Raw genomic sequence first — 12,190 nt, 5'->3', positions numbered from 1 at the left:
GAAGCTGTAGAGGACTTTCTGGTTGTGACCCTGAGATTAACAGGATATGGGGTAACAGGAAAGGATGTCAAAAATCTCCCCCAAATCCCTTTTAATATAGGCTACAAATTATTGGGGGGTAGCTCTAAGAAGTGAAATCAAATGTACTGGGTTTAGATAGTAAAAATAGAAGATGCTATGACTGGCAAATTCAGGGGAGATTCTGGGCTGCACAGACAAAATAAGAAGGAAGAAGGGGGAAGATAGGTATGCTCTTGTGGCCACCCAGCGAGCTAAGACAAGACGTCATTTGCAGCTCACACAAACAGAACAGAATGCTTGGTGGGAATGGACTGCAGGCATCACGTCTAGCACCGCAGTTACAGCCCCGCCTCTTCATATTAATGATATGAAGCCCGTGCAGTAAACAGCAATTACTGATAAACAAACCTGTGGTTCGCGTAGCTCTGTCTGAGAGGAAGGTCCACATAGGAGCTCAGGAGCTGTGGCCAGATGAGGAGATCGCGTGGGACATAGCTTTGGGGTGTAATTGAAAACAAATATTCACATCCACCCTAATGATGGTACCCACGGATGTCCTGGCTCTTCAAGAAAACCCCTGGTTTTTGTAATTTTACACTTCTCAGTAAAAATCATTTGTGAAATATTTCAGTAAATGTTTAAATGTTTAAAAGTTTAAATGCTTTCATGTTGTGAGATATATACATTAACTTGCAAATTAAAAATATGCCTGTAATGTGGATAATGTTGAGTTTATTAAATAGTTCTACAACGATCTCTGCTATTCTGCTAACAATTAAAAATCCCTATGATACCTACAAAAATGTACATTTTACAAATGACATGGAAACTACTCTATTTACCTTAATTTAATCTTCAGCAAAAATCCATCACAAGAGTTTCTATTTGTATTTGTCTCTCTCACACACACATACACTTGCTATGTTAATCTGCTATTGCCACTGAAACAAATGAGCACAAACTGAATGGCTCAAAATAACACAAATTTATTATCTTATTTCAGAAGTCTGACACAGGTCCCACTGAGCGCAAACAAGGCGTTGGCAGAACTGTGCTCCCTCCTGGAGGTCCTGAAGAAGAACCTGTTTCCTTGCCTCGTTTAGCCTCCCACATTCCTTGGCTTGGGCTCTCCTTCCACCTTTGAAGCCAGCAACCTCATCATTCCCACTCTGCCTTTACCATATTCCTTCCCAGATGTGGACTTTCTTCTACCTCCATCTTCTACTTCTAAAGACAGCCCCACCTGAATCATTCAAGATTATCTCCCCATTTTTAGGCCAGCTTATTAGCAACCTTAACTCTGTCTGCAACACTAACTCCCCATTGCCACATACCATAACATATTCACAGGTTCTAGATATTAGGAGACAGACATGTTGGGCGGCGGGGAGGACATTATTCTGCTTGTCACACTCTCCTACAACTAAACCAAAAGAAAACCAGAGAGAGGGGTCATTTCCTCTCCATAAAGCACGAAGACCCAAACTGCAGCTTGATGCATATGGTAACAAAGTCATGAGTGTTTAAGTCTACCAACCAGTCAAGTTCCATGTTGCACTTCAAGCCTCGGGGAACACAAGTGATGCAAAGAGAGTGTATACTTAGGCTCATCTCTTAACTCATAGTTTGAAGAGGTAAACATACTCCATAGCCTTCTGGGGGTCACCTTTTTATAGCAACAATAACAACAATTAACATTTACTGAGTCCTTCCAATATGCCAAACAAAGTGTTCAGTGTTCTTCATGTGCATTTCCTACACACCCACTCATCTTTGAGGAGCCTCAGGCAAGAGACACTCTTAACTTACCAGAGTCTCATGGACACTTAGTGTCAAGAACCAGTATTCAAATCCTAGACTGTGTGACCTCACACCCTGAACTTGAAACCGTCATGCAAAAGTCCATCTTCTTTTTTTTTTTTTTTTTAACCCACATACATTTTGCAAGAATTCATTCCCTAATTGACTGTTATGATTTCAGGGTTAAAGAAAAAAGGCAACTAGCTGGAATGATCCTGTCCCTTCAGCCAATCTGGCCACTCTTCTGATCTCTCCTCTCTGGGAGAGAATGGAGAAAACAAAGGGGAGAGAAAGAGTCATGGTCCATGAGAGAAATGAGAGAGAGACATAAATGGAAAGAAAGAATGGAAGTGAGATCTAACAAAAGGTGCCCAGGAATGGCTTTCACTTGCTCAAAGGAAACAGGACAAATTTAAGCCTTCCTAGAAGAACTGTAAGACTGGTTCATTGTGCTTCATGCTACCTTAAGCCCCAGTTATCATAACACAACGTAAGATAGAGAATGTTCTGGTAACTTCCTCAGAGTGCAAAAAGTGTCCATCCTAAAATACAAATAACTCTAAACAGATAACACAGTAGGAGTAAGAATAAAATACAACAAACAAAGAAATTGGGATATAATTAATTGAAATGTGAGAATTTAAAAGACACCAAGGATACTGAAATAGTGTCTAAGTTTAGAGCATTCTATAAAAAATATATAACTTCCCAGGAAACTGTCTAAAGCCAGAACAGAGAGTGATGAAGGCTTATTTTATCTGACCAGAACAGACTATCTTAACATAGACACACACACACACACACACAAACACACACATACACACACATTTTAATAAGTACCACTGAGCACTTTTTAGGTGTTGTACATGAATTATCTAATTTAATGTCCACAATAGCCCCTATCTATCAGAGTGAGTATTAAGCTCAGTTCACATTTGTAGGAATTGAGGCCTGAGGGGTTGGCAGCAGATGGCAGAAGCAAATTCTGAACTTGAAGCTGTTCACTAAAACATTCATCAGCATAAATGTAGACTAACCTTCACATGGACTGTATCTATAAAATGTAAACTCTTGCAATTAATGTTTATTTCTGAGTTCATCTAGGGACAGAAGTATACCTGTTAGGCAAGGCTTTTTTATTGAGCCCTTGTGACCTTCTGACAACCCCACTGGTCTTCTCTCTCTCAAGACCTGTGGGATCATGGCTGAGGGTAGACATGGAGTGTTTACAACATCACTACCCTCTACCCTCAACTGTGCACTGAAGCTTATAGATTATGAAGTTCATATGAGCACATTATATGCCAATTCCACAGCTCATGGAGGTACACTGTACACAGATTACATAGTTTGTGTGCATATAGCATGCACATTACATAGTTCATGTATGTATATTACATACAGATTATATAGTTCATGTATGTATATTACATACAGATTATACAGGTCATGTGTGTACATTAACTCATTCACTCCCAACAATAGCTCCATTAATTACAGGAAAGATCGTTAGTCCCACTTTAATGATAAGAAAATTGAGACCAAGAGGTTAAGATTACCTAGAGTGTTAGTAGCAAATCAGGGTCTTTAACCCCCAGGCCAAAGTCCCTTCCACTAATTCACACCGTAACAAAGATATGGAAAAGGTACAACATCATCAGGGTGATTTTTAAAAGTTGTTTTTTTTTTTTTCAAAGATTGTATTTATTTATTTGACAGACAGAGATCACAGGTAGGCAGAGAGGCAAACAGAGAGAGAGGAGGAAGCAGGCTCCCTGCTGAGCAGAGAGCCCGATACAGGGCTGGATCCCAGGACCCTGGGTTCATGACCTGAGCCGAAGGCAGAGGCCTTAACCCACTGAGCCACCCAGGCACCTCCCAGGATGATTTTTAAAAGGAGCACGGAAACTAGAAGCATAGAAAAAGCAATAATTCCTGGGGTGCCTGGGTGGCTCAGTCAGTGAAGTGCCTGCCTTTAGCTCAGGTCATGGTCCTGGGATCCTGGGATCAAGTCCTACTCAATGGGGAGTCTGCTTTCCCTCTTCCTCTGCCCCTTTCCCCTGCTTGTGCTCTTTCTCCCACTTGCTCTCTCTCTCTCAAGTAAATAAATAAAATCTTACAAAAAAAAAAAAGAAGGAAAGAAAAGAAAAAACAATCATTTCTAACCAAAAGAAAGGAGAGAATAGAGAAAGAATAAATCCAATTTTCCCAAACCAAAAGCCAAGCCATGAATAGTAAATAAGCAAGAAAATAGGTAAGAAGAACATCACCCACAAATATTAAGAGGAGCAACCTAGTAATAAATTTGCAAAGATACTATAAATGCACGTGAAGCCATGGTAAATACATGCATGAAATCTGCAGCCAGTGATTAAGTAGGGGATGGCCCCCGGGCCCCTGTGCCACTGACACTGGACAACCTCAGGCAAATCTATCTCCTTTTACTGTGTAAATTCTTTTAGCTGTAACAGAGATTCCATCATAGTACTTACTTGTCCATAAAAAGGTTAAGAGCCTTGAACAAAAGAATACTTTAGCCACCTATATGATTGGTCTACTTTCTGTCTAAAAGCAGACGGATTAGGACATGTATCAAACATTCACGGTCTAAGACAGCATCCTCAACACTGTGCTAATGATATAAGCCTGTAGAAAAAGTCAATGCAGCACATGCGCACTGAGGACACCATAAGAATAAAAAATAAACTGAATTTTATGACAATGTCTTCTTTTTCGTGGCAGAAAACCACCGCTGTGCTACTCCTCAAATATCCTTGCGTATTTCATTAAAATCATTTTTCTGCAAAATAATAATAATACTAATAATGAGTAAACCACCATTGTCTCTCTTCTAGATAGGGCCAAAATCTCTCAAGCATTTTCCACAAGGCATGGCACGGCACTCCCCCGCTTAAAATCTTTCTGTAAGAAACTCTTATGTTTCAGATCAAAATACTCAGGGTCAGGAAAGCCTGGAACATACCAGTACCTGTGTGCATCCAACTTCATCTCATCACCATTCCCCCTTGCTCTCTCCACTCCTATCCCTTAGAGCAAGTATACGGTAAGGTGTTGTTTTTTTCTTTTTTTAACAGGAAGCATTATTTTGGTGAACCAAACAAATAAATGGTTGGATTTCAGGCACCAACAACTGTCAAGTGGGAAAGAATCCTGGAGCACAAGGACCTTCCCACAACCCTCCATACACTGACCATGTCGCAGCATGAACCACACTGCACTAGAGGTAAAAGCTACCAAGACAGACTTCAGCAAAAGGCATGACATGACGTCTCAGCAAACCAACATCACAGTTACTCACAACGTCTCCTTAAATGGCCAAAGAAAGGAACACCCCACGAGCACTGAAACTAATGTGCAGGTTGATTCGAGGATTATCAACGACAACAACCTTTGTATGAGGGATTTATCTGTTACCTATCATGTTCATCAGACTAAGACGATAAAAAGGAGGAAAAAATGAAATCATTTCAGTCTTACACTAGCACTCCCCACCCACTGGTGGGGATCTGTTTGTCTTCTGCAGCCTTAAATGAACAAAATCACCTCAACAGGCCTGGTGGCCTGCCAGAGGCAGGGCAGGAGGACTTGGGGATCTGTCTAAAGCCAGGCTTAGCCCAGATTGTCCTGGCACTCCTTTCTAAGAAGCTATCTGGCTGGAACACCTCTTAACTGCTCAGAGAGGTTTGGTGGCAGCTGGAAAAGGAAACTGGGAAAAGGGAGGAGATGGGCCTCCTTTTTTTTTAATTTGACAGAGAGAAATCACAAGTAGATGGAGAGGCAGCCAGAGAGAGAGAGAGAGATAGGGAAGCAGACTCCCTGCTGAGCAGAGAGCCTGATGTGGGACTCAATCCCAGGACCCTGAGATCATGACCTGAGCCGAAGGCAGCGGCTTAACCCACTGAGCCACCCAGGCGCCCGGCCTCCTTTTTTTTTTAAACATGATAGTGATGAGACTGAACTCCCAGTATCATGGGATAGGCCAACCCATTCTCCCCAAGCTCCACGATGAGGGACTGAATGACAAGTCTGTCACTCAAATGAGGATGACCTCATCGCTACTGGGTGAAAAGATCCCAGCATCCGGGAAACATGGCTTTCTTTGTTGGTGGTAACGCTGAACTGCCCCATGTCTCCCTGAGATCTGGCAACTCTGAATTCAGGATCTAAATGAGTAGAGATCAGTAACTGCTCCTAAGCGCCCCCAGCACAGACCCTCACATAACAGTCTGCGTCACTGGCAGAGTGACTGCGGTGACGCAGACAGTGCAGACTGCAAAACACAAAGCAAAACAAAACCTTCATATCCATAGACTGAAGGATGCTTGAAGGCAGGAGCTGTGATCTTATCGGTCTAGTCCAGGGCACCTCTAAAGGGAACTCTCAATAAAATAAATAATTACGTTAATTAAATTGGGGGATTTTTAACGCGAATTATGTGTGGCTATGGAGTTTAAGTAGCAATGGAATCAGATAGGTGAAGGGCGGGAGGAAAAAAGGAACAGAAACATTTTAAACATAGCTGGCTATTTGCAGACAAACAAATGCATGAACTGACTTCCCACAAGTGCAAAAATGTTAGTGAATCCCAAGCATCAGCTTTATGATTTAAAAAAACAGAAAAAGTAGAAACGCTAAGGAGCTCTACAACAATGTCATGGAATCCTTCTGGTAGTCCTGGCTCTGCTATATTAGCTGGCCAAAGGCCCTTGCTCCAAGTACTCCACTTCTTTATTTTCCTGTCTCTAAAGTGATGGGTATAAGACAGGTGATAAATATGGTTCATTTTGAAGTCCAATGTTGTGTCCCTACAAAACATGAAAATCCTACACATCTTTTTTTTTAAATTTATTTTTTATTTATTTTCGGCATAACAGTATTCATTATTTTTTCACCACACCCAGTGCTCCATGCAATCAATGCTCTCTATAATACCCACCACTGGTACCCCAACCTCCCACCCACCCGCCAATTCAAACCCCTCAGATTGTTTTTTAGAGTCCATAGTCTTTCATGATTCACCTCCCCCTCCAATTTCCCCCAACTCCCTTCTCCTCTCTAACTCCCCATGTCCTCCATGCTATTTGTTATGCTCAACAAATAAGTGAAACCATATGATAAATCCTACACATCTCACTGGTAACTAAAGGCCAATGAGAGAATGCACCACCATTGGATCCTAACTTTTTCTATTTATATGCTCCTTTAGTGAGCTAATGAAAGCTTAACTTCCTCTCTGAAGAGTAAACATAGGAACGTGCAGAGACTATTCTGCATACACTTTCAGAGATGTTTGCTAACTTCCACTAAACTCTCCATTGAATTCCAAGTGAAAAAATCTCAGCTTAGAATGAAGCATTGTCTTGTTTTTTCACCTGGGTAATTTTCGCCTGGGATATGGAAGCTTTAAGAACTTCAGCATCGATGGCGAAGCAAGGCTGATGTAAGGCATTTTGTTACAGGATGAACAAGAAGAAGAACACCACACTCCTTGGGAAGCATTCTTGCCAAAAGAGTCGTACCTGAATCTAATTAAGCCTATAGCTCAAACTACTACCTTACAAGACAGGGGGGACCTTTATTTAAAAAAAAAAACAAAACACCATGGGGATACGATCAACACAATCTAGAATTTGGGGGTACTTCGGTGGCTCAGTGGGTTAAGCCTCTGCCTTGGGCTCAGGTCATGATCTCAGGGTCTTGGGATCAAGCCCTGCATTGGGTTCTCTGCTCAGCAGGGAGCCTGCTTCCTCCCTCTCTCTCTGCCTGCCTCTCTGCCTACTTGTGATCTCTGCCAAATAAATAAATAAAATCTTAAAAAAAAAAAAAAAGAATCTAGAATTTGGGAACTTCTACAGCATTTGTCTTTTCTTTCCAGCCATTCTTTCTGACTCCATTACCTGGGACCACCTGCTCCCTTTCAATCATGACAGCCCCTCAAGGCTCCCTTCTGATCCCCTAATGCCCACATCCACTCCATTAGAGAGCTTATTTTTAACCAGACTTCGCCACCGTCATCTTCCTTCTTCTTCTCTGTATCTCACATAGTCTGTTTGACGTAATCCATAGAGCAGTAGTGGAACTTCCCAAGGCCAAGGTTAATAAACATTTATGGAAGGTCCACCACAGCCCTCTATAAACTGAAAATAGTATTGAAGACTTAAAGGTGAGCAGGCCAGAGCCTGGGCCTTTCAGCTTCCTTACTATTAAGTCCTGGGGTAACCAGGCAGTTGCTTGACATGCAGTAAATGCACCAAACATGTCTTTTGTTTCTTACGTTCTTACATAACGAAATTGCTCAGGAATATGCTAATACAGAGTAAGACCTCAGTGAACACTTACGACCAGATTTTACTGAATTGAAATCTGCTTTCTCTTTCTTTATTCTGCTCTCTTCTCCTCAAATTTCCTAACTCTGCCCATAAGGCCACACATGCTCTTTGTCTGTGGTCACTGAGGCTCTGTCTACCTCTGCATCCTCATCTAATTCTTTGTTGCTTTTCAAAATAAGATCATGAAGAGTTTCCAACAAGGTGGTCTCATCACCTACCATTTGAGAAAACTTCCTACGATGACCCTGAAATTCTTTTCGCCTGTGTGTATTTTTATTATTTCTCCTTGTACATCAGTCAACACATACACATATTATTTGGAAGCACCTTACACTGGCTTGCCTTCCCCTCCTAGTCTAGAATACTATATGGAATACTTCTTCACTTAGCCTTCTACCTGTTGGCCATGTTTTCCTGGAAAAGTCAAAACATGAAAAACCTTTATTTTTATTTGGCCACAGTTTGATAAACTTAGGTACTTCTAGGATGTCTGGTCTGTCTGCACAGCAGGCACTATGTTTTATTTCTATAAGTGTCTAATCTTGTTATGTAGCCCTCCAAGTCACAGGATAATGACATAGCAATTTTGCCTGAAGATCTACTCATTTGTTCTGAAGTGCCATGCAGAGTCAAACTTCTATTTGGGGACTGTTCTGGCCGTACTTCTCTCAATCTAAAGAGATGGTGCCTAGGGAAAATCTCAGTGATGGAATGATTGTCTTTAAAAGGCACACACACGGGCGCCTGGGTGGCTCAGTGGGTTAAGCCGCTGCCTTCGGCTCAGGTCATGATCTCAGGGTCCTGGGATCAAGTCCCGCATTGGGCTCTTTGCTCAGCAGGGAGCCTACTTCCTTCTCTCTCTCTGCCTGCCTCTCAGTGTACTTGTAATTTCTCTCTGTCAAATAAATAAATAAAATCTTTAAAAAAAAAATAAAAGGCACACACACAACTGTGCTCCCAGAAAATGACAGCAATGGCTGCCAGGCTCCCTTCTGATCCCCTAATGCCCACATGCAATCCCCTTCATACACTCTCTGTCCAACCTCTCCTGCAAAATATCCATCCCTTTTAGCAACTACATCTCAACTCATCAGAAAGATGAACCAAATGCGAAAATTACAAATCTTTTAGCTGTCAAGTCATACAAAGAAGAATAATTTAGAAACAGTTTGAACCCCATAGAAATACAAAAAAATTCATGAAACCGGATCATAGGTGAAATGCTCATTGACCAGAAAGATGAGTAGGTGTTGGACATCTATTAAGAAGGCAATTGAGGGGAACCTGGGTGGTCCGTGGGTTAAAGCCTCTGCCTTCGGCTCAGGTCATGATCCCAGAATTCTGGGATCCCCACATCGAGCCCCACATCAGGCTCTATGCTCGGCAGGGAGCCTGCTTCCCTTCCTCTCTCTTTGCCTGTCTCTCCACCTACTTGTGATCTCTGTCTGTCAAACAAATAAATAAAATCTTAAAAAAAAAAAAGAAGAAGGCAATTGAGCCTTTATCCCTTGAGTTCTTTAAAAATCAGTTTAAAAATAAGCTCAGCAATTTGCAGTTGAGCTACCTAGAAGCAGAAAGCTGCAACAGATGACCTATTCTTGCCCTTCTCTCCAACTCTGTGATTCCACAAATTTACAGGTCATTTTATTCCCCTTAAAAATTGCAAAAAGAATATGACGAAAAGTCTAAAAATCCTATAGAAAACATGTAACTAAAGAAAACTCATTTCAGCTTGTCAACTACATTTTTAAAATTTCATTCTTCTACAATAGAATACACTGTATGAGTTCATTTTTCTAAAATTATTCTAGTCACCCATATGTCTATAATATATAGAGATCGAGAGTATCTGAAATAATGTTCACTAATTTACCAATGTTGTCTGTGTGGGAGAATCTTTTTTCTTATACTTTCATGTAGTACTTGAGTGTTTTTTATAATAAGCAGGTATCATTTTTACCAACCAACAATCAAAAATCCACCATTTCTTTTAAAATCTGTAGTGGAGCACTACAGATTGGGAGCTACAAGGAAAATCTTTGCATAATAGTTCTAGAAGTGACCTCTCTCAAAGAAAAAAATAAAAAAAGAGGTGACCTCTCTCCAGTCTTCTCAGATGGCACCACCAATTTTTCCCTGCCCTGGTCCTGCTGGATATAACACAAGAAGTATTTTGCTTCGGGTTAACCCCTGTAAATCCCAACTCCCACACACTGATGTAAAATGACGCATGGGCCAATTCACAAGGCTAATAGGTCATGGCCACTTCAGACATGCCTGCAAAGTGCAGTGAAGTGATCATTCCCATCACCAGTCACTGAGAGGGAGTTTCAGGAGACAGCACACAGACTGGCCCTTTATACAACCTGGGTGTTGTCATTTGTGAGGCTGGGTCCATGTGAACACTCTCCGGAGCTGACCCAAACCTTGAGTCAATAAATGATCAGGCAGCATCCACATATCCAAACAAGTCTCTATGCTTCCCTCATTTGCCTTCTTTCCATCTTGTTTCTCTTTTGTCTCTTTCTAGTGTTCAGAGATATAAGTGACCATAGAACACTTTTAAAGGATACTCCCTCTAAGCACCCTCAAGGCTACCTTTAGTCCTGACTAAATTTTCCCATCTTGCCCACAGTAAGACGAAGAAATCCAGAGAACGTTTGCAAGGTTTTGTTGCCAGGGTGGACAAGCAGAGCTGGTGTGCTTTAGGTGATTTTATTTGCAATGAGGAATGAGGTTGCCTTTATGGCTAGCTAGTTCACCTCGTGGCGTGGCTTTCTCTTACTATCTGATTTTACAACTCACACTTCTCAAAGGGGCGGGAGGCAATGACTTCAGAGGAGCAGAGTTAAAATCCTAACTCTAGAAAGTTCATTACCAAGTTAACACACATTTATGAAATGCTTATAAGAAGCCAGACTCTGGGGTGCCTGGGTGGCTCCGTTGGTTGAGCATCTGCCTTTGGCTCAGGTCACGATCCCAGGGTCTTGGGATCGAGTCCTTCACTGGACTCTCTGCTCCGTGGGAAGTCTGCCTCTCCCTCTGCCCTTCACTCCACTTGTGCTCGCTCTCTCTCTCAAATAAATAAATAAAATCTTTTTTAAAAAGCCATACTGGTGTTTGAGAGACAGAAGACATAATCCCAGCTTTCAAGATGCCCGTGGTCCCAGAGGAGTCCCGGGAGGCATCTGGGCCCAGTTGAGGGGTTCCCGGTGGGGTGGGGATACAAATCTGTTTGCCCCTCCAGAGGGTCTTAGGATCCAGAAAATGTGGCTTCTTCATAGAAGGGGCACCCAACTCATGCAGGAAAAATCAGTTAATGATCTCATGGAGGGAGGTAACCCTTGAACTATGTCTGGAAGTCAGGGGAGTGGGTGCGGGCAGTCAGGCAGCGAGTGTCCCAGCAGTGGGAACAGCACAGACCAAGGCAGTGACACCTACGCATTCATGTGCTGAGTTATATTACACATGCAAATCAGCTCTGAATCAGTCACCTCCATGGGCCCCGGATGCTTTATCTATAAAATGGGGACACTAACCCTTGCGTGGCTACCTCAAGAGTGGTCGAGCACCTTTAATAACGACCATCAAAGGGCTGTGTAACCTGGGAAGTCCCATTACCACCATGATGGAAGAGAATCTTTACAGGCTCTGTCAAGATTCAACTCAATGATGACAGTGCCGTGTGATGGAAAGAATCCCACCGTGGCTTTGCCTCTAACCCACGATCAGTCCTCTGCCATGCCCTACGAGGCCTCACCCAGGCCAGGTTTCCACGTCTGTAAGATTAGTGGTTTGAATGGAGGTATACTAAAGTCCGTTCCAGTGTTGCCATTTTATTTCAAAGTCCCCTTTAAATCTAATTGCTGGTAACCAGCACGTGGCTCCCCACCCCCAGACTCGTTCTTTATCCATTCCTAACCTTTACCTTGGCAGATAAAGCCTAAGATTCATCAAGCATGTTCGACAGCCCATGGCACAACTCCTGTGTTCCTCCATCCCCTCTGCAGGTCACAGAC

The 12,190-nt window shown here is 42.3% G+C and overlaps 1 long non-coding RNA gene across 1 annotated transcript in view; it reads right to left on the bottom strand.

Moving 5' to 3' along the window:
- LOC309851212 overlaps positions 1–12,190 on the bottom strand; it is a 132,254-nt gene that overhangs the window by 10,477 nt on the left and 109,587 nt on the right. The gene's annotated exons all lie outside the window — the stretch shown is intronic.

The sequence above is a fragment of the Mustela nivalis genome (assembly GCF_964662115.1).
Source record: "Mustela nivalis genome assembly, chromosome: 17".
NCBI lineage: Eukaryota > Metazoa > Chordata > Mammalia > Carnivora > Mustelidae > Mustela > Mustela nivalis.
This window is presented reverse-complemented; position numbering and strand designations above follow the sequence as displayed.